Source organism: Mesoplodon densirostris, chromosome 2, assembly GCF_025265405.1.
Source record: "Mesoplodon densirostris isolate mMesDen1 chromosome 2, mMesDen1 primary haplotype, whole genome shotgun sequence".
In the NCBI taxonomy this organism is placed as follows: Eukaryota; Metazoa; Chordata; class Mammalia; order Artiodactyla; family Ziphiidae; genus Mesoplodon; species Mesoplodon densirostris.
In genome coordinates, this window is record NC_082662.1 from 146,400,083 (window position 1) to 146,424,346 (window position 24,264).

The 24,264-nt window shown below is 35.9% G+C and overlaps 1 protein-coding gene across 3 annotated transcripts in view; it reads left to right on the plus strand.

Annotated features, from left to right (window-relative positions):
* RPS6KC1 (ribosomal protein S6 kinase C1) overlaps positions 1-24,264 on the plus strand; it is a 206,394-nt gene that overhangs the window by 79,785 nt on the left and 102,345 nt on the right. The gene's annotated exons all lie outside the window — the stretch shown is intronic.

Consider the following 24,264-nt stretch of genomic DNA (forward strand, 5'->3'; position numbering starts at 1 on the left):
TAGTTACATGAAATGGAGGACAGTATCAGAGATACTTAAGTTCTGCTTTGATCAATTAATCAACAAAAACAATTTAAAAAAATTGAAGGCTCTAAGTCTTTTGTATGAATAATAATGTTTTTTTCTGACATGTTCACCAGCCTTCACCTATCTCAGGAGTATTCATAGAGATTCTTTAGTACATCTACTCTTGGCCCGAAGAGACAAGACGAAATGAGCTTTTAAACTGAGAGTGTAAAGCGTTCTTGGATTTGCCTACTATTCTGTTTTTGTTAGTTGTGATAAATTCTCAGCTAATTAATGTGGGTGATATGGGACATGTAGAGCTGAATGTTGCTGAATGTCTGTAAGTAGAACTTAGTGTTTTATTTACTTATTTTTAAGCGTCAGTTTTTATCACTTGCCTTTTTTTTATGGAAGCAGGTTGAAGCATACTTCAACTCGTTACCTGACTTTCTGGACACAATAATCAAAGGTTGATAGGACCTTCTTCCAGTGGTTTTCTGTCCAGAAAATCATCATCGTCATTGTTGTTTTGTGGTCTTTGACTTGTTAGTACCATTTAGATTACCACGGTCTCCTGGATTACTAATATTTTTTTACTACAGTACTCCCACCCTCACTATGCCTGGTGTCCTATAGTCTAGAAGACTTCTGTTTACTCTTCCTAGAGTATAAACTTTCCATCTTCTAATTTAGTATAAAGATGAATACTTGGCTGTATAGAGTGGAAGAGGGAGTATGTGTAATAGTGTCCTAATTACTTCTTAACCAGGATTTTGATGAATTCTCTTGTTTTTAGCCTTCACACTCAACTTCCACAGATACCTAAAACCACTAGTTCCTGAAATTTTGGACAGATTTAAAGTGCTAAAGTTAAAGTTATATTATTAAGTAACTTGCTGTTGGTCACACCGTAAGTCAAGCAGCTTCCTTGAGTTGCCCAAGTCAATAACCACTCCACCATCTACTTTTTAGCTTCTAAAATTTTGTTGCTGCTATTTTCTCTCTCAGTTTCTTTGTTCTTACAGGGTTTTGCCTTAAAAATAATTTTTTTTTTTACTGCCACATTAATGGAACTTCAGGAGGGAGCATCTCTTATGGTTTGATTGATATATCATTTTGATATAAATTTTTGTTTTTCAAATAGTTTCATAGTCTTTTGCGGTTTTTTTTGTCTGCTAGTGGAGCATTTTGGTAATGATCTACTCATTTTTCTTCTTTGTCTTAAATTTCATTTGGGGTTGGGAGTTTAAAATGGGGATGAGTTCCAAACAGTTGGCTCTGATATTTTGCCCTTTTCTTTCTATATACTTTTGTGCTAAAACACAAAATTGATATATATTGATACAAAACACATCAGTGTGATACTTTTCTGTCTAAAAGTTACTTGCATTTAACCTTAGAACACTTCATAATGTTACCACTTGATGGCACCAGAAAAATAAAAATCTTTGCTTCAAAATGAGAATTAGGGATGCATGTCAGCAAATAACAAAAAAAAGTACATAATTTAGTTAGTTACTTTGTGATTATGGTGGTGAATTATTTCTCCACTGGAACTTGATATCAAACCTACTAAACCTCTAGCTTAAGGAGTGTTACTATTTAAACATATTTGTCCTATTTAACTTACGCTTGTTTCTCTGAAACCACAATCTCCAGTTCTGCCTGGATTAGTTTTTGTGGTTAATATCAAATCTAAAAAGTTATAATCAACTAATTGCTTGTAACCTTCTATTGTTTATTCATAATGTGATCAATTTTATTCATACAAACTGTGGGAACCACAATCACAGAATTCTAATTTTAACCAAAATGTAAAATAGCTTCTGTTTGAGGCCCATGGTTATGCATTTAACTACTTGTTAAATGTAATGTCAGGGCAGTGCTTCTAGTCTGTGGATTCTGTTTAAAAGTATACCAGTCACCACACATGGACATTATTTTTAAAAAATGTTTTCTCCAGTTCTACTGAGATATAATTGACATATGACATTGTATTAAAGGTGTACAACATAATGATTTGATATATGTATATATTGTGAAGTGATTACTGCAGTAAGTTTAGTTAACATACATTACCTCACATAGTTGTAAATTTTTTTTTTCTGGTGATGAGAACTTTTAAAATCTATTCCGTTAGCAACTTTCAAATATACAATACAGTTGTTAATTACAGTCACCATGTTGTATGTCACATCCCCTGGATTTATTAATCTTATAAATGGAAGTTTGTATTTTTTGATCACCTTCACCCCTTGCCTCTGGCAACCACCAGTCTTTTCTCTGTTTCTATGAGTTTGGTTCTTTTTAGATTCCACATATAAGTGAGATCATATGGTATTTGTCTTTCTCTGACTCACTTCACTTAGCATAGTACCCTGAAAAATTTCTTTCTTTTTTATGGTTGAATAATATTCCATTGTGTATATACACCACATTTTCTTTATTCATTTGTTGATGGACACTTAGGTTGATTCATGTCTTGGCTATTGTAAATAATGCTGCAACGAACATGGAGGTGCAAATGCATCTTTGAGGTAGTGATTTTGTATCCTTCCGATGTATACCTGGAAGTGGAATTGCTCAATCATGTGGTAGTTCTATTTTTAATTTTTTGAGGAACATCCACATTGTTTTCCATAGTGGCTGCACCAATCTACATTCCCACCAACAGTGCACAAGAGTTCACTTTTCTCCATATCCTTGATAACATTTATTTGTTGTCCTTTTGATGGCAACCATTCTGACAGGTGTGAGGTGATATCTCATTGTGGTTTTGATTTGGGTTTCCCTTATGATGAGTGATGTTAAGTACCTTTTCATATACCTTTTAAGCATGTCTTCTTTGGGAAAATGTCTGTTCACTTCCTCTGACTATTTTTTAATCTGATTAATTTTTTTTCCTCTATTGAATTGTGAGAATTTTGTGTGTATTTTGGATATTAACCTCTTATCAGATATATAATTTGCAAATATTTCTCACATTTGGTAGGTTGCCTTTTCATTTTGTTCATGGTTTTCTTTGCTGTGTAGAAGCAGCTTTTTAGTTTGATGTAGCCCACTTGTTTATTTTTGCTTTTGTTGCCTTTGCTTTTGGTTTCAAATCCAAAAAGTTATTGCCAAGACTGATGTCAAGGAGCTTACCCTCTATGTTTTCTTCTAGGAGTTCTATGGTCTCAAGTCTTACATTCAGGTCTGTAATCCATTTTGAGTTCATTTTTGTGTATGGTGTAAGATAGGAGTCCAGTTTTACTCCTTTGCAAGTGGATGCCCAGTTTTCCCAGCACCATTTATTGTGCCTATCGTTTCCCTATTGAGTATTCTTGGCTCCTTTGTCAAAAATTAGTTAACTGTACATGCATGGGTTTATTTCTGGGCTCTCTATTCTGTTCCATTGATATTTGTGTCTTTTTAATACCAATACTATACTTTTTTTTAACATCTTTATTGGAGTATATAATTGCTTTACGATGGTGTGTGTTAGTTTCTGCTTTATAACAGAGTGAATCAGCTATACATATACATGTATCCCCATATCTCCTCCCTCTTGTGTCTCCGTCCCACCCTCCTTATCCCACCCCTCTAGGTGGTCACAAAGCACCGAGCTGATCTCCCTGTGCTATGTGGCTGCTTCCCACTAGCTATCTATTTTACATTTGGTAGTGTATATATGTCCATGCCACTCTCTTACTTTGTCACAGCTTACCCTTCCCCCTCCCCATGTCCTCAAGTCCATTCTCTACATGTGTCATTATTCCTGTCCTGCTCCTAGGTTCTTCAAAACCATTTTTTTTTTAGATTCCATATATATGTGTTAGCATACAGTATTTGTTTTTCTCTTTCTGACTTCACTCTGTATGACAGAAACTAGGTCCATCCACCTCACTACAAATAACACAGTTTCGTTTCTTTTTATGGCTGAGTAATACTCCATTGTATATATATGCCACATCTTCTTTATCCATTCATCTATTGATGGACACTTAGGTTGATTCCATGTCCTGGCTGTTGTAAATAGAGCTGCAATGAACATTGTGGTACATGGCTCTTTTTTGAATTATGGTTTTCTCAGGGTATATGCCCAGTAGTGGGATTGCTGGGTCGTATGGTAATTCTATTTGTAGTTTCTTAAGGAAGCTCCATACTGTTCTCCATAGTGGCTGTATCAATTTACATTGCCACCAACACTGCAAGAGTGTTCCCTTTCCTCCACATCCTCTCCAGCATTTATTGTTTGTAGATTTTTTGATGATGGCCGTTCTGACTGGTGTGACATGATATCTCATTGTAGTTTTGATTTGCATTTCTCTAATGATTAATGATGTTGAGCATCCTTTTGTGTGTTTGTTGGCGGTCTGTACATCTTCTTTGGAGAAATGCCTGTTTAGGTCTTCTGCCCATTTTTGGATTGGGTTGTTTGTTTTTTTGTTATTGAGCTGCATGAGCTGCTTGTAAATTTTGGAGATTAATCCTTTGTCAGTTGCTTCATGTGCAAATATTTTCTCCCATTCTGAGGGTTGTCTTTTCGTCTTGTTTATGGTTTCCTTTGCTGTGCAAAAGCTTTTAAGTTTCATTAGGTCCCATTTGTTTATTTTTGTTTTTATTTCCATTTCTCTAGGAGGTGGGTCAAAAAGGATCTTGCTGTGATGTATGTCATAGAGTGTTCTGCCTATGTTTTCCTCTAAGAGTTGGATAGTGTCTGGCCTTACATTTAGGTCTTTAATCCATTTTGAGTTTATTTTTGTGTATGGTGTTAGGGAGTGTTCTAATTTCATACTTTTTACATGTAGCTGTCCAGTTTTCCCAGCACCACTTATTGAAGAGGCTGTCTTTTCTCCATTGTATATTCTTGCCTCCTTTATCAAAAATAAGATGACCATATGTGCGTAGGTTTATCTCTGGGCTTTCTATCCTGTTCCATTGATCTATATTTCTGTTTTTGTGCCAGTACCATACTGTCTTGATTACTGTAGCTTTGTAGTATAGTTTGAAGTCCGGGAGCCTGATTCCTCCAGCTCCATTTTTCTTTCTCAAGATTGCTTTGGCTTACCATACTGTTTTGATTACTATAGCTTTGTAATATAGTTTGAAATTAAGATTAACCAAGATTGCTTTGCCTACTCAGTCTTTTGAGGTTCCATACAAATTTTAGAATTGTTTTTTCTACTTCTGTGAAAAATGCCATTGGAATTTTGATAGGGATTGCTTTCAATCAGTAGATCACTTTGAGTAGTATGGATATTTTAACAATATTAATTCTTCCAGTCCATGAGCATGGAATATCTTTTGTTTTTCTCTTCAATTTCTTTCATCAGTTATTTGTAGGTTTTAGTGTACTGTTCTTTCACCTTCCTGGTTGAATTTATTCCTAGGTATTTTATTCTTTTTTATACATTTATAAGTGGGATTGTTTTCTTTTTTTTTTTCTTTTTTTTTTTTTTTTTGTGGTACATGGGCCTCTCACTGTTGTGGCCTCTCCCATTGCGAGCACAGGCTCCGGACGCGCAGGCTCAGCGGCCATGGCTCACGGGCCTAGCTGCTCCGTGGCATGTGGGATCTTCCCAGACCAGGGCATGAACCCGTGTCCCCTGCATTGGCAGGCGGACTCTCAACCACTGCACCACCAGGGAAGCCTGGGATTGTTTTCTTAATTTCTCTTTCTAATAATTTGTTGTGGGACTTCCTTGGTGGCGCAGTGAATCCGCCTGCCAATCCAGGGGACACAGGTTCGGGCCCTGGTCCGGGAAGATCCCACATACCGTGGAGCAACTAAGCCCGTGTACCACAACTACTGAGCCTGCGCGCCACAACTACTGAAGCCCACGCACTGCAACGAAGAGTAGCCCTCACTCACTGCAATTAGAGGACGCTCGCGCGCAGCAATGAAGACCCAACGTAGCCAAAAATAAATAATAAATAAATTTAAAAAATTTGTTTTTAGTGTGTAGAAACACTGATTTTTGTATATTGATTTTGTATCCTGTACTTCTGCTGAATTCGTTTATTAGTTTAACAGTTTTGGGGGGAGTCTTCGGGATTTTCTATATCTAATATCATGTCATCTGCAAAAAGAGAGAGTTTTACTTCTTCCTTTTAATTTGAATGCTTTTTTTTTTCTCTTCCCTTTTTCTTGCGTAATTGCTCTGGCTAGGACTTCCAGTACTATGTTGAATAAAGTGCAAAAGTGGGCATCCTTGTCTTGTTCCTGATCTTAGAGGAGAATGTTTCAGCTTATCACTGTCGAGTGTTGTTGATTATAATGGACTTTATTCTTTAATTTGTGGGGAAATTGGGGGCTCCATCTTGTGAGCTAACTTGACATTTAGGAGCAGAAGAGATGTTTCCTTGGAGAAACTGTTATTGAGACATCACTCTAACCAGTTATACCTATGAGTCATTTTGATTTAACTCTTGCTGTGAGAATTGTTACCTGTGACCTTAGATTGGATTGGCATACTTTCTAATAAAGTAACTATTTCTGGATATCTGATAATCCAGAGAAATAATCTTTCAGAGCTAAGTAGAAGTGCTTTGTACAGGGGTTCTTAAGAGTTTGCAAATTTTGTTATTCTGCATACTAACTATTCATCCTAACTAAACTCGTCATTTAAAGGAATTTATCTAGGTTGTTTGGAGATCTGATAAAGATGGCTTGATGTTTTTCTTACTTAATTAGTGTTTGCACAGCTGAGGTTAGATGCAAAACACAGTAGCAGCAGTTCTGTTTGCCCATCCAGCAGAGAAGAAGCATACCCTGATAGTGGTAACTTTGAATTCTCCTTTTGAATCCGACACTTGTTTCCTCAGTCTAGAAATGGCTCTTGAAATTAAGGTGCCCTCTACTCTTCTAAGTCCAGAAGAGATTTTTATGGATTTAAGAGGGAAAATCCAAAAGTCAAGATTGAAGGAATCCCCTTGAATCTTTGAAGAGAATGTTTCAGTACATAACCTTTCATTTCTGTCTTATTTATATATTTCTGCAAGTGGCTGATATGACTAATCTTTATTCTTAGTGTGGGCTTAGTGGAGTAATTGTGATAATGTAGAGTGGCAAATGGATGACATAAAGGTATTAACGAAATACTTAAATAACAATAATTTATTATTTAATACGTGCCTGTCACTGTACAAGGGGTTTTTCTTAATGTTATTTTTAATCCTCAGAGCAAACCTATAAGCTGAGCTATGGCTGGTCTTGCTGGACTTTGTCTAAGGACACCAAAACTTAGAGGGTGCAGACATTTAATATAATGATTCTAAAAGGTTGGCACCTAGTTAGCAAGAATAATTATTTAAAACAGGAAGCTACCAGATGGCGAGCATTGTTAGTAACACCCATCTGTGGGCTACATTATGAATTACAGAGTTGATTTGAGAGCTGGTTTTGTTCAGTTTGTTCTAGGTGCCAACATTGCTGGTTTATTGTGTTTGGAAGGTGGATACTGGAATCCCCATTTTACAGGTGGAGAAAACTAAGACTTATATAAAATAAGCAATTTGCTCAGCAACACAAACCAGTAAAAGTTTCAGCCAGGCTTTAAATCTAGGTCTGAGTTCAAATTTTGCCTTCTTTCCACTCTGCCATGCTACTTCTCAAACATAATTAGGTTAGCTTTTTAAAATGGAAACACAAGTCTTCTCCAGTTTCCAATATTTTTAAACTTTGCATATTTATTTTTTTCCTTCTACCCATTTATTTCTTTGCTCAGTGAACCATCTATCATTCAGTTGACCATTCAACAAGGTTTTGCTACTTGTGTGTACCAGGTACTGTGTACCTGGTACATATAAATAATAAAAAATATAAAATTGAACAATGAGACCTCCTCTCCTCTATGCCCATCCCTTCTTCTCCCTTCCCTTCCCCTCTCCATCCCTCCCCTCTCCTGTTTCTGTTTAAGTCTCCTGTATACATTATGAATGTCACAATGAAAAGAGTTTCTGGATGTTGTTGGTATCTAATTTTTTTGTCAAACTTGTTGATATTTTTGACCTATGAGCCTACTTATGATGTTGCTACTTAGCTGAGAGATGCAAACCATCTTCTGCAATTTTCATCCTGGTAAATGGTATAATAAGCAGTACCAAACCATTTTTTATAGTTGACCCCATACCTGGGTCTATGTGTGCTAGGCTCTCAGGGATGTTCAGACATATTTCAAAAGCTGACCTAGTGTGCTGTGGTACTATTGATATGTCATTCTGGGTCTCTTATTGGGTCTTGACTATTTTTGTTTCCCATAGTGAGGAATAGAAGTCCTGGAGAAACCATAAACCTACATACACTTCTAGGTTTCCTTTGAGTCTCTTTGATTAGCTTAGAATTGTAGGGTTGGTTCTAGAACATGTCCAGGCTCTATGAATGTGGCTAGTCTCTGTGCAGTCATAATACCATATACTCAAGTGCTTTAAAAAACAGTTCTGACCATTGATTTATTCCTTTGAATGAGAGTTACTCAAGTATCAGGAAGCTCAAAGGATAAACTTGTTTGCTTTAGAATGGATGGATATAGGAGAAAGGTAGTAAGTCTACATTTGATGAAGAGAAGCAAGTCACATAATTTCTTATTGCCGAATTTCAGAAATGAAAACATGTAGCTTTAAGAATAAAACTTATTTGACTTGTTTATGGTGTTAACTCTGAAGACATTATGAAAATATTGTCTAGCCCACTTTTTCTTTAAGGGATTGCCCAGTTCAGTACAAAGTATGATATAGTATAAGGCTAACAAGACCAAAAGCTATATTTTTAATAAGCAATGGTGGTGTGATCATCCAGCCTTCTAATGCATTGGCTCCTAGCTTTTTTGATTTATGTTTATGATCCCCTTTGAGAATTTTGTTCTTCTTTTTCAAGTTGTTTCTACTATTGGGATCTACTTTATAAACTCTATATAAATTATATATATATAATTTATAATGCAACTCCCTCTATATAAATTTATAATGCAACTCTCTATATAAATTTATATCAACTCTATATAAATTTGAAAATCACCTTTAAAAAATTTGTGGTATAATTGACATACTTATTTTTAAAATGTATTTAAATTTTTTTAGAAATCAGCTTTTCTGTTTCTGCAAAAAAGGCTGTTGGAATTTTAGTAGGCATTGAGTTAAATCTGTAAATACATTTTGGGGAGTATTGCCATCTTAACAATATTAAGTCTTTCAATCTGTGAACACAGATGTCTTATTTTTTACATCTTTAATTTCTTTCAGCAGTGTTTTGTGGTTTTCAGTGTATGAATCTTTTGCCTCCTTGGTTAAGTCTGTTCCTAGGTATTTATTCTTTTGAATGCTATCGTAAATGAAATTGTTTCATTAATTTTCTTTGCAGATTGTTTATTTCAGTTGACTTTTGTGTGTATATCTTGTATCTGGCAACTTGCCCAATTCATTTATTAGCTCTAGTAGGTTTTTGTGGATTCCTTGGGATTTCTATATATAGGATTATTTTATCTGAATATATGTAGATTATTTATTCTTTTTCAATTTGGGTGCCTTTTATTACTTTTGCTTGCCTAATGTTCTGGCTAGAACTTCCAATACAGTGTTCAGTAGCATTGTGAAGGTAGGCATCCTTGTCTTTTTTTTTTTTAATTAATTAATTAATTAATTTTTGGCTGCGTTGGGTCTTCATTGCTGCCCGTGGGCTTCCTCTAGTTGCGGCAAGCAGGGGATACTCTTCGTTGCAATGCGTGGGCTTCTCATTGCAGTGGCTTCTCATTGCAGAGCACAGGTTCTAGGCGCGCGGGCTTCAGTAGTTGTGCCACGTGGGCTCAGTAGTTGTGGCTTACGAGCTCTAGAGCACAAGCTCAGTAGTTGTGGTGCATGGGCTTAGTTGCTACACGGCATGTGGGATCTTCCTGGACCAGGGCTCAAACACATGTCCCCTGCATTGGCAGGCGGATTCTTAACCACTGTGCTACCAGGGACTTTCCAACATCCTTGTCTTGTTCCAGTTCTTAGGGGGAAAGCTTTTAGTTTTTACCATTGAATATGATATTAGTAATTGGTTTTTCATAAGTGTCCTTTATAATGTTGAAGAAGTTCCCTACTATTTCTAGTTTTCTGGATGGTTTTATCAAGAAAGAGAGTTAGATTCTGTTAAGCAAAATTACCACAAATTTACAACACAAATTTATTATTCTATGGTTCTGTATGGTTCTGACACGAGTCTTACTGGGCTGAAATCAAAGCGTGGGCAGGACTGTATTCCCTTCCAGAGACTCTAGGGTAGAATGGGTTTCCTTGCCTTTTCTAGCTTCTAGAGGCAACCTGCATGTCTTCTTCCATCTTGAAAGCCAGCAATCTTGTATCTCTCTGATCATTTTAACATAGTTACATCTCACTCTGATCCTTAGCAAGGACACGTTACGTGATTTTAAGAACTCATGTGATTTGGTTGGGCCCACCCTGATAATCCAGGAAAAATGCCATGTCTCAAGATTCGTAACCTTAATCACATTTGTAAAGTTGTTTTAGCCAAGTAAAGTAATATTTTCACAGGTTCCTTGGTTAGGACACAGAGATCTTAGGGGTCCATTAGTCTGCCTACTGCACTTGGGAATTACTTCTAAGTAATATACTTCTATGTATATTATAAGTATACTATTTAATATCCCAGCAATTGAGATTTTTCTGATTATCTTTTTTTTACCGATTTCTAACTTAATTCCATGGTGTCCAGTGGACTTTGTCCGAATGATTTTAATTTTTTGAAATTGGTTGAGGCTTTCTTTATGGCCAGGCCATCCTATTTAATCATTTTTGCACAGGACCTTGAAATGGGGATTCTTTTTTAAAAATTATTTATTTTTTTTAACATCTTTATTGGGGTATAATTGCTTTACAATGGTGTGTTAGTTTCTGCTTTATAATAAAGTGAATCAGTTATACATATACATATGTTCCCATATCTCTTCCCTGTTGCGTCTCCCTCCCTCCCACCCTCCCTATCCCACCCCTCTAGGTGGTCACAAACCACCGAGCTGATCTCCCTGTGCTATGCGGCTGCTTCCCACTAGCTATCTATTTTACGTTTGGTAGTATATATATGTCCATGCCACTCTCTCACTTTGTCACAGCTTACCCTTCCCCTCCCCATATCCTCAAGTCCATTCTCTAATAGGTCTGTGTCTTTATTCCTGTCTTACCCCTAGGTGCTTCATGACCTTTTCTTTTTTTCCTTAGATTCCATATATATGTGTTAGCATATGGTATTTGTTTTTCTCTTTCTGACTTACTTCACTCTGTAGGACAGACTCCAGGTCCATCCACCTCACTACAAATAACTCAATTTCGCTTCTTTTTATGGCTGAGTAATATTCCATTGTATATATGTGACACATCTTCTTTATCCATTCATCTGTTGATAGACACTTAGGTTGCCTCCATGTCCTGGCTATTGTAAATAGAGCTGTAATGAACATTTTGGTACATGACTCTTTTTGAATTATGGTTTTCTCAGGGTATATGCCCAGTAGTGGGATTGCTGGGTTGTATGGTAATTCTATTTGTAGTTTTTAAAGGAAATTCCATACTGTTCTCCATAGTGGCTGTATCAATTTACATTCCCACCAACAGTGCAAGAGTGTTCCCTTTTCTCCACACCCTCTCCAGCATTTATTGTTTGTAGATTTTTTTCATGATGGCCATTCTGACCTGTGTGAGATGATATCTCATTGTAGTTTTGATTTGCATTTCTCTAATGATTAATGATGTTGAGCATCATTTAATGTGTTTGTTGGCAATCTGTATATCTTCTGTGGAGAAATGTCTATTTAGGTCTTCTGCCCATTTTTGGATTGGGTTGTTTGTTTTTTGTTATTGAGCTTCATGAGCTGCTTGTAAAGTTTGGAGATTAATCCTTTGTCAGTTGCTTCATTTGCAAATATTTTCTCCCATTCTGAGGGTTGTCTTTTGGTCTTGTTTATGGTTTCCTTTGCTGTGCAAAAGCTTTTAAGTTTCATTTGGTCCCATTTATTTATTTTTGTTTTTATTTCCATTTCTCTAGGAGGTGGGTCAAAAAGGATCTTGCTGTGATGTATGTCATAGAGTGTTCTGCCTATGTTTTCCTCTAAGAGTTGGATAGTGTCTGGCCTTACATTTAGGTCTTTAATCCATTTTGAGTTTATTTTTGTGTATGGTGTCAGGAAGTGTTCTAATTTCATTCTTTTACATGTAGCTGTCCAGTTTTCCCAGCACCACTTATTGAAGAGGCTGTCTTTTCTCCATTGTATACTCTTGCCTCCTTTATCAAAGATAAGGTGACCATATGTCCGTGGGTTTATCTCTGGGCTTTCTATCCTGTTCCATTGATCTATATTTCTGTTTTTGTGCCAGTACCATACTGTCTTGATTAATGTAGCTTTGTAGTATAGTCTGAAGTCAGGGAGCCTGATGCCTCCAGCTCCATTTTTCATTCTCAAGATTGCTTTGGCTATTTGGGGTCTTTTGTGTTTCCATACAAATTGTGAAATTTTTTGTTCTTGTTCTGTGAAAAATGCCAGTGGCAGTTTGATAGGGATTGAATTGAATCTGTAGATTGCTTTGGGTAGTAGAGTCATTTTCATAATGTTGATTCTTCCAATCCAAGAACATGGTACATCTCTCCATCTATTTGTATCATCTTTAATTTCTTTCATCAGTGTCTTATAATTTTCTGCATACAGGTCTCTTGTCTCCTTAGGTAGGTTTATTCCTAGATATTTTATTCTTTTTGTTGCAGTGGTAAATGCGAGTGTTTTCTTAATTTCACTTTCAAATTTTTCATCATTAGTGTATAGGAATGCCAGAGATTTCTGTGCATTAATTTTGTATCCTGCTACTTTACCAAATTCATTGATTAGCTCTAGCAGTTTTCTGGTAGCATCTTTAGGATTCTGTATGTATAGTATCATGTCATCTGCAAACAGTGACAGCTTTACTTCTTCTTTTCTGATTTGGATTCCAAACTACAGGCCAATATCACTGATGAACATAGATGCAAAAATCCTCAACAAAATATTAGCAAATAGAATCCAACAGCACATTAAAAGGATCATACAGCATGATTAACTGGGGTTTATTCCAGGAATGCAAGGATTCTTCAATATGCACAAATCAATCAACGTGATACGCCATATTAACAAATTGAAGGAGAAAAACCATATGATCATCTCAATAGATGCAGAGAATGCTTTTGACAAAATTCAACACCCATTTATGATAAAAACTCTGTGGAAAGTAGGCATAGAGGGAACCTTCCTCAACATAATAAAGGCCATATATGACAAACCCACAGCCAAGATCATCCTCAGTGATGAAAAACTGAAACCATTTCCACTAAGATCAGGAATAAGACAAGGTTGCCTACTCGCACTACCATTCAACATAGTTTTGGAAGTTTTAGCCGCAGCAATCAGAGAAGAAATGGGGATTCTTGATACATTCAAACAGTTATTTGAAGGTTTCATGATACTTTCTGTAATATGGCTATTGTATTTATGTTTGTAGAACATTTTCTTACCTTTTAGTAGTCTCTGCTTTAGTTTTGATAATTAGTCATTATGTAAATAGTCATAGGCACTTATGATTAAATTGGTTTTTGAACTATTGATATATGAGATATCATTAAGTTATTCTCTGATTAATGAAGGCCTACCTGCTTTATTGGCTGTGGGTGAAAAGTTCACAAATAAAGTAAAATCTTGCTATAAAATAGTTATCTTTAATAAACCCAGATCAGTCATAGCCCCTTCCCCTACAAAGGAAAAATACACTGTAGGACAATAAAGAAGAAAAACTTCAAGTACCCAGGACAAATAAAAGCAGGGATTAGAAACAAAGTACCCGAAATAGGATTTTTTGTTGTAGTTGTTTGGTTTGGTACTTGGAGGGGGAACAGTGCCTTGACTTGCAGTGATAGTAAAAGGCCCATCTTTATCAAAGCAACAAGAAGCAAGAATTGAAGGAATAAAAAATGAGAAGAGGCAAGGGTGAGTTATTAGAGGGCAGAGAATGGCAATCAGTTTAAAAAATGCCATTACTTTGTACTTTCCTAGTCTTTAAATTACTTTTATTAGTACCTCTTGATGGCTAACCTATCCACTTTTTCTTTCTAGCACCTCTCAGTTGTTTCTATTTCTGTATTTATCTTAGTTTTTATGAGCCATCATTTCAAAATATCTTTTGGCAGGTACCTTAATCTCCCTTGCTTTTTGACCTTACATCATTTTACCTGGAAGATCCCCAGCTATGGATTAAGTTATCCACTTGTTTTGGAGTATCCATGAATTTCCCATATTTCTGGTTTACAGAGGTTGTTAACCAAAATGAATTCATTGTTACTAATCTTAACTGGGCCCTCAATAATGTTACTTATCCTTGATGTTCCTTGGTTAACTCACATGTATACACTCTGCAGTGATTGTATTTCATACAATCTCTGATTTTCCTAAATCTCTTCTACTTTTCCAGTGACACCACACTTTTCTTCATTTTCTCTCTTAGGTTGCCTTTTCTAAGTCTACTTTGCCAGCTCCTTCTTTTCCATTTGACGTTTAACTGTTGAAATTTGTTGATTCTTGGTTGTTAACCTTCTTAAGCTCCTTACCCTTAGATGATTTCAGCATTACATAGTTTTGGAGACTATCTACAATAACACTGTATAATAGAAATATAATGTAAGACACATTTAAATTTTTCCACTAGCCACATTAAAACTAGGACTCCCACTACTGGCCAATATGGGTAACAGGGTAACAGGGTAACTATATTTACTCTCCTTCATGAAGGAACTAAAAAACCAGACGAAGTATATGTAACAATGGTTTTCAAGACACTGGATATTAAGTAATGAAGAGCAGTGTTTTCTGAGGTACAGGAAATAAATGTGATGAGCCTTATGATTGTCCAGCTTACTGTGTTGAGTTTCCAGGCTCAAGGACAGGGAACAGGGAACAGGGAAGCCAGACGGAGCATGGCAAAACCTCTGAGTTGAAGAGATGGAGCTGAGAGTCCACAAAGGCCAAAGATAGAGTTTGCAGTTAGAGCTTGCAGGACCATTACTTGATGTCTAGTGTTTTATCTAGAGAAGAGATGACCATATGTAGATTTACAGAGTGTCCCCTGGAACATTTAGCAGAGTACAGATTAGTGCACGGATGCGGAGAAACTTTCTGTAGTCATGGAAAGTTTCCCTGAAAGGATCAGGGGAAACATTCTGGGCATTCCCACAGGGCTGGGAATAGTGTCTTTTCCTAAAAGTTAGTCTTGAAAACCTCAACCATGGGGAATTGGGTAGAATACTCAGAAGAGTCTTGCTCCAGTAGGGTGGAGTAACAGTTAGCTCTAGGCCCACCCTACCAAATTTTAGAAGTAAGACCTGCCAAAATGAAACTGCTTCCAAGAAACATAACTATCCCAGAACAAAACTCAGTAATGCCTAAAAGCTTTCCAAATTCAATTAAAACATTCTGCTGGTCCAAGAAGCCCAGCAAACCCCAAGCATAAGAAACATGAAAACAACACTAAGGCATATTATAATCAAATTGCTCAAAACCAGTGATAAAGGAAAAATCTTAAAGTTAAAAGCAGGCAGAAAGAAAAAACAAACATGAACTGAAGAACAAAGAAAAGAGTGACATCAGATTCCTGCATAAATAATGCAAATAAGTAGACAACTGATTAACATCTTTAACATAATGGAAATTTAAAAAAACTGTCAATTGAGAATAATGTACCCAGTGAAAATATATTTTAAAAATGAATGCTGATTTTTTCTGTTTTAGCAGTTATTTATTTATTAAAAAAATTTTTTTTTGCAGTACGCGGGCCTCTCACTGCTGTGGCCTCTCCCGTTGCGGAGCACAGGCTCCGGACGTGCAGGCTCAGTGGCCATGGCTCACGGGCCCAGCCGCTCTGCGGCATGCAGGATCCTCCCGGACTGGGGCACGAACTTGTGTCCCCTGCATCAGCAGGCAGACTCTCAACCACTGCGCCACCAGGGAAGCCCTGTTTTAGCAGTTATTGAGACAGCTCTGACTAATGTTGAATTGTCTGTTTCTCCCTTTATTTCTTTCAGTTTTTGCTTCATCTACTTTGGAATTCTGTCATTAGCCACGTAATTTTTTTATAACTGTTATATCTTCCTGATTAATTTAACTTTTTAACATTACAATCTTTTTGTCTCTAGTAAAATTCTTTTTTTCTTAAAATCTTTTTGTTGGATGTTATAGATATAGCTATCTACCTCTCTCATTACTTTTTGTATGATACATGTTTTTCCATTCTATTACTTTCAACCTGTTTGTCTGAATCAAATTCGGTCTCCTGTAGACAGGATGTAGTTAGATCCTTTTTTTTAAAAAAACATGAGTCTTATAACCTCTGCTTTTTGATTGGCATGTTTAATCCATATACATTTAGTGTATTTAATAATATCATTGGATTTATGTCTGCTGTCATACCATTTGTTTTCTATATGTCTCATTTCTTCTTTGTTTTTACTGCCTCCTCTGTGGTAAGTAGATATTTTTCTAGGGTACCTTTATTATCTGTTTTTTTTTTTCTAGGCTATCTCATTTTGACTTTGATTTGACTATGATCTTCCATAGTGGTTTTTCTGAAGATTACAGTAATAAACATTTTAACTTAAAACATTCTACTTCAGAGTAAAACTACCTTAATTCTAGTGATAAAGAGAGACTTTGTTTCAGTATAGCTTCCTTCCCTTCTACTTTTTGCTAGTATTGTCATATATGTTATATCTTTATATAAAAGTCATACAATGCAGTTTTACAATGATTGATTAAATTTACCTGTCTTTTAAACCAGTTTGGGGAAGAAATGAAAAGAATATATTTATGCTGTCTTTTTAAAATTTTACCTAAGTAATTTCCTTGCTCTCTTTATTTATTTATTTTTAAAATTTGGATTTCAGTTACTCTCTGGTGTCATTTCCTTTTCTTTCTTTCTTGTGGGTTTTTTTTCCCCCTGCTTCAGTATTTCTTGTAAGGCAGGTCTACTAGCAACAAATTCTCTTAATGTTTATGTAAGAATGTTTATCTTGTCTTTATTGTTGAAAGATAGTTTTCCTGGATATTGGATTCTTGGTTGACTGTTTTTTCTCCTTTTCAGTGTATTGAATATGCCATACCACTGCCTTTTGGTTTTCATTTTTCTGATAATAAGTCAGTTGTTAAATTTTGTTGAAATCCCCTAGTATGTGATAAGTAATGTTTATCTTTTGCTACTTTTAAGATTTTCTGTTTTGGCTTTTGACATTTTGGCTATTATATATTTGGGTGTGAATCTCTACATTTATCCTTCTTAATGTTTGTTGTATCCTTGGTATTTGATGACCTTCTTAGATATGTAGATCATTTTGGGGAAATTTTCACCTATTATTTCTTAAAAAAAAAAAAAATATATATATATATATATACATATATTTATTTGGCTGTGCTGGGTCTTAGTTCCCGCGTGAGGGATCTTTGTTTTGGAGTTCAAGATCTTTTAGTTGCGGCACGTGGGCTCATTTAGTTGCGGCATGTGGGCTCTTTTAGTTGTGGCATGTGGGATCTAGTTCCCTGACCAGGGATTGAACCTGGGCTCCCTGCATTGGGAGCGCAGAGTCTTAACCGCTGGACCGCCAGGGAAGTCCCTTACCTATTATTTCTTTAAAATATTCCTTTCTTCGGTTTTCCCCCCCTCTTTTATTTTTTGGACTGTATTATTTGTATGTTAGTGTGCTTTATTTCTGAATTTGGTTCTTCCCCCACACCCTCCCTCTTTTTTTTGTTTATTGTTCAGTTTTATTCAGACTGGATAATGTCTATTCATTTATCTTCAAATTTGCTGATTCTTTTTTCTGTCAGCTCAGTGTGCTGTTCAGTACTTTTTAACTCCAGAATTTCTATTTGGTTCTTTTTTACAATTTCCTTGTTTTCATTGTTAATCTGTATTTGTTGATTCGTTGTCTTTGTGCTTTCTTTAATTCCTTAAACATGTTTTTTTTTAGTTCTTTGAACATATTTATAATAATTGTTTAAAGTGTTTGTCTACTAAGATTTACGTATGAGTCCCTTCAGAGACAGTTTTTACTGACTGCTTTCTTCTGTTTATGGGCCAACTTTTCCTGTTTCTTGACATGTCTCATATTTTTTGTTGAAAACTTGACATTTTAGATAATATATTATAGCAAATGTAAGATTCTACCTCCTCCCCTCCATTTTTCTGGGGTTGTTTGTTGTTGTTGTTTTTTGTGGTCAGCCAGTGATCCTTTAGAGATTATGCTTAAACTGCCTCAGTCAGTGAGGCTTCTGCCATTTGCTGAGTGTCTGTGTGTGGGCTAGGGCAGTCAAAATTCAGGCGGTTTACGAGTCTTCCCTGGTTTTTACTTTCTGTTTTTGCATGGTCTCCTGTTCACCAAGAGTGAGAGGATAGCTGTGGCCCTCTGTGGTCTTCTCTGTGCATGTGTATAACTTTCAAGATCCCCACGAATATGTGGGAGCTTATCAAAGCACACTGTGACTATCTTGTTTCTCAGATTTTCCTGTTAAATTTTTGGCTTGTCTGTTGTCACTGTTTGCTGTTGATTTCAATAGCCTGGAACTCTTTTCAGTGAATATCAGACTAGCCACCCCTGGCAGCAGGAAGGCTGTTGATCCTCACATCTGCTATCGACATTGGACTAGGGATGGGTAGGAGTAGCTGCATGTTAAAACACCCTTGCTTCTCTATTGCAGTTCAGTACTTTTTCTTATATAAATATTTCTTAATTTTTTGTATGTCTGTAGTCAATTTCCAGAGTTGTTGTTTTTGATAATTTTGACCAGTTTTGTCTGGGAAGAGGTTTTCTCCAGTTCTTCTCTCTGATATTCTGGAAATCCTACCTTCTGTCGTTGCTTTTCTAACAACTTTATAATTTTTTTTCCTGCTCTGATCTTGCTTCATGTTAATCTATTCTTTCTCTACCAGTAGAGTAGTCTGAGTGATCTTTTAAAAATAGTCTAATCATGCCAGTTTCTTGCATTAAACTCATTGCTTTGAGGATAAGATCCAAAGATATTATGGTCTACAAGGCTATGAATGATTTGGCTTCTTCCTCCCTCTCCAGGCTCATCTTGAACCACTCCTCTTCAGTTATTCTTCTTTAGCCACAGTGGCTGCCTTTTACCTCCTGGCAAGCACCAAGGTCTTTTCTGTGTTGGAACCTTCACATAAGCTGTGCTCTGTTTGAGTGCTTTTCTGTGTTGCTTCAGTTGATATCCCCTTGTTCATCAGGTCTCAGTTTCAATGACAGTTCCTCAGTGAAGCCTTTCCTCACCTCTATTCAGACCAGAATAGATTTCCTGAATCTTATTGTCATTGCACACTGTTTTGCTTCAAGTACTTATCATATTTACAATGAAATAATTATTTATGCAATTATTTATTGAATGAATATCTCTTTGTTTACTTGTAATGTCCTTGAATGCAAGGAATTTTCTCATTCATCATTGTATCTTCTAGTATAGTGGCTTTTCCATAGAAAATCCTCTGTAAATATTTTTGAATGAGATTTCCTGACTCTCATATTGATACATATAAATGGGCACTTGACCGGGGGAAGGAGAAAGCTTGTAGGGAAGGCTTCTGGAGGAGGTGATAAATAAGTGAAATCTTAAAGTAAGTGTAGTAAATAGCCAGTATGCATTAAGGCAGCTTGTGAAAATGTCACATAGGCTTAACATGACTCCTGTAGGCACATCAGTACTCCACACAGACATCAGTATATTTGTCCCGAAAGTTTGACAATGTGTAGAGTTCAGCCATTTGAAATGACATTAATTATATGCATTATTACATTTATATTTGTAGCTATATAAGTAGTGGGAACTCCGTGTTATTTCTTGCTAATATGACCCTGAGTATGATTTCTAGCTTTAGTAAATAAGCTTCTGTCTTGGTTCCTTTCCTTGTCTTGGCCTTGTCTTTCCTATTTCAGCATCCTGGGAACTAGGACTCTATTCTGTTTTGATTAGACTCAACCCCAGATTGTCCAGAATTAGCATTTGACCTAAAATGTAAACTTGGCAGCTAGGAAACTGTCATGTGATTTACTCTAATACTTTTCTAATGTTCTTTTTGGGAACAAGGTAGGCATAGACAAACACCTATACTATATTCTAGCAGCTGAATAGACACCTGTAGAATATCTCAGTAGCTAATAATCAGAGGAAGAATGGAGTAACTCAGTTTAGAAATATTTGTATCAAAATAAAGAGTTATATAAGCTTGGACCCAGAAGGGCTAATTCTACATTATCTCTAAAAATTTTGATTGTGAAAATAAACAGAAAAACCTTGTTTCCTAAGAGTTCTTTATTACCACAGTTTTTTAATACTACAGGTTTTCACCATAGATGTTTTAAAAGTTGCCCTTTTTAAAAAGAGAAGAGACACTATAAGAATATTACAGGGTTGTGCTTCTTCCTTAATTTCAGACTTTGTTACCTCTGGAAACAGAACTTTAGAGATCACATACCTTGGGCCTAGAATAATGTCCATCTGAGGATGATTATTGGTATGCAATATTGTTAATGTATAATAATAGTAATAATGATAATTAAGATGATCTTTCATGTAGTTAGAACTCAAGCAGGATAAATTGAATATGAAGCAGTATGCTTTGGGCAGGTTTTGATTCTTCATTTGTTGGTCTCATGTCAAAGATATATGTGTTTGGTGGTCTAGATGGAATGAATATCATACATTAAAAAAATAATGAACCGGGCTTCCCTGGTGGCGCAGTGGTTGGGAGTCTGCCTGCCGATGCGGGGGACACGGGTTCGTGCCCCGGTCCGGGAGGATCCCACATCCCGCGGAGCGGCTGGGCCCGTGAGCCATGGCCGCTGAGCCTGCGCCTCTGGGGCCTGTGCTCCGCGACGAAAAAGAACCTTCTGAACCTCTGATGATCAGGAGGCTCAGCGTACTGCATCCGATGGGCATAAAGTGCTGCCTTCCCACATGGTTACAACTGAAGGAAGAAAGTCTGGATGAATCATCTGTTGGCATATGTTTCTTGAATTGTTGGCTATTTTGGTGTTGACTTTTATGTTGAGAGTTTCATGTTTTAACGACAAAAGTGTTCACTGGAAATTATAGCCTGGAAAAGAGAACCACTTTCCTGCTTCTGCAAAAAGCTAGGTAAAGCATTGATGTTGGGTAAAGTAGCTGTGGAGTTTTATATTCAGATTGTATGAAGAGTAAACAGAGCATCTAAAATAACCACTTGCACATTGCAACAAACACATCATCATTTGCTTAAAAAAGAGTTATAATTACAGTTGACGAAGCATGGACACCATAAAAAATGCATTAGTTTGGCTTGACACATTAATTACCTGTTTTTGCAGATGTTTTTATGTATTGTTGTGTGAACAGTTTACAAAATAATTACAGGAAAGTCATATGGAAAATAAACTAAGTGGGTGGTTTCTCATCTAAATATTTTCATTCATGTGAATCTGTGTGAGGCACAGCTGCTCTATAGCAAAAGCAGAGAGATGAGGATTCTCGAGGGTTTTTTTTTGTTTTTTATTAGATGGTCTCTGTCATCAGTATCACCACATTTTAATATCTTTAGCAGCACAGTTTAAAAACATAAAATGAGAGGGTTGGTTTAATCCCTGTGATTATTGAAAAAAACCTTGATTCTGATCAGAAGAAATGTAGATATCTACGAGTATTTTAAAATAAACCAAACAAAACTAAAATACACTAAGTGAAAAACTACTGCTATTTCAGTGCTGGCAGGTCGTTAGGCACTTGGGCAAGGATTTAATCATTATTTTGTTTTTACTTGAGTTACATACTTTTACATAATTTACAGCTTAAGCTATATCTTAATTAAACATTGAGCTAGTTATAAATTGCATGGAAATTCAGCTTATTTATTCTCTTTTAGGAAGTATTAAAAATGTAAATCTGCTTTTTCTCAGAAGATTATACTGTATTTCTCTTAGTGGTCTCAAAGTGTGTTTCATTTGAAAAATAACCAGATCATTGTATCATACTTTTACAAACTGTTAAGAAACACGTTTTCCAAAATTGTAATTGTCAAACGATTGTGCATGTTCATAAGCTTCATTTTATTTTACACAATGATTTATAATTACTTAGAATATCTGTGTTGTATTTTCCTCACGGATACTGTTATGATAATTTTTCATAAAATTAAACCAAATGTAGATTCTCTTTTTAGTCCAGCCATGCCACTTCTATGCTATATTCCTTTTTTATGCATTTCACCTGCACAGATGATAAAGACAATAATTATACACATTTTCTGACATGTATTTTATGTGACTATTATGAAAGGCACTAAGTTATAGAAGGAGATAATTGAATCATCTCTAGGTGTGAAGGTATTGTAATCAGACTGTGTAATATTGGTGCAAAATCATTCATTTACTTTTTCATTCATTTGTTTAACAAAATTTTATTGATAGTCTTCTATATGTAATCTCCTATGACAACACTGAAATGACCATAAACATTGAGATGACTATGTGTCTGGAACATAATAGATGTTCAGTAACTATTAGACATCTTTCCTTCTGAAAGGGGTAGGAGAGGCAGGAATAAGTGGTATGGAGAACTTTTTCACTCTTGTGCCTTACTTAAAGAAAGCCAGTTGCTGGGAGGATTTTCTTTGTTATCTTGAAATGGGCTTCACATGTGATATACTCTGGGGGTAGTGCTTGACACATACTTTGAATTGTTTAAATGTGGCGATATGTAATTTTCACCTTAAATCAGTCTGAAGAAAGATGGGATGGAGTCTTTTCTAATTCTAGTATACACTAAGGCAATTTAATTTTTAAGGTGGGGACGCATTAATGGAGTCTATGAAACTTACAGAATTGAGAAGAATTAACTGCTTATAATCAGTATTTCTGTTGAGCATTTTACATCCTCTCAAAGGAAATGTGATTCCATATCATGACATCAAGAAAACAGTTGTTGAACTGAGTCTTCCATAGATTTGCTGCTTCTCTTAAGATGTCTCTTATAGCTAGTGAAAAATGAGCAAAAGCTTTTGTATGGTTTGGGGGACTTTCCATATTTACCTGTGTGGCAGATAAAAAACTGTAAGTTTATGTGGAGTTTCCTTTCCAGATTTTCCCCTCTCTTATTTTTATTCCATCTTATAAGACAAAATTTAGCTTTTTGGTTTTAATTCTTTATTCCTTTTTCCTTCAATATGTCTCTAGCTCCTTTTAATCTTTTTATCTTAATCTTTTAGAAGCCATTTGATTAGAACATAGGGGACACTTAGGGGATTATTATCATCATCATAAGGAACATTTAAGGGATTGTTTATTTATTTACTTTCTTACTTAGAAGAGTTTATTGTCAGAAAGAGACTGTCCAAGCAGTGTTGTTTTGAAGGAATTGAATAATTGGTCTTCTGGGTTCTCCCCTTTAAAAATGCAAAACAAAAATAAGTTAGGGAGCAGAAAAAAATTGTTGAATCTAAGAGAAGGCTATCTCTGTAGGCATTTAACACCCTATGGTCTAACGATGTGTTAGTTTTCACACAGTATTACTGATAGCAGTGTTAAAAAACAAAATTCAAGTGAGTAAATTTGAAGATCTAATTGGCTTTATTAATGGATTCATGAATTGGGCAGCATCCTATCTAGCAAGTAGCAGGGAGCTCTAAGGAGCTCCAGAAAAGGAGACTTTTTAAAGGCAGAAAGGGGGTGGGAAAAGGAAGTCATAAATAAAAATAAGGATTATTTTGAGCAAGGTCACCTTCCTTTGGGGTCAAAAGGGTTTATCATGCATATTCTCTCACTGATCCTGACTGAGAAATTCCAGATTGATTGGTTAAGATTCCAATCCTGGAGAAGGTTGAAATTACAGTTAGACTAGGTTTTAAGTCTTGGTTTGGTGACATGGGCTTAGCACAAGTGACTTCATTTTGGACCTGTTTTTTTTTTTTTCTTTTTTTTTTTTTTAATTCTCCCCTTTTCATCAAACTCTTAGCTTAACTGAGAAACGTGATCAAAGTTTAAAGATTATTATGATTATAAAAATAGCAGGATAATTCTCAATGTTTGGGGTGCATTTTGGAGCCATGGTCCCCAAGATCCAAACCAATCAAAATCAAATAAGTCAAAGAACAACCCTGCTGAAGGAGTCAGCTTTTTAACCAAGTGGCTTGCTCAGTGATTTTATGTAATTGAGTTTCAGCTTCCCCAGAAGTGTTGATCCAGGCATA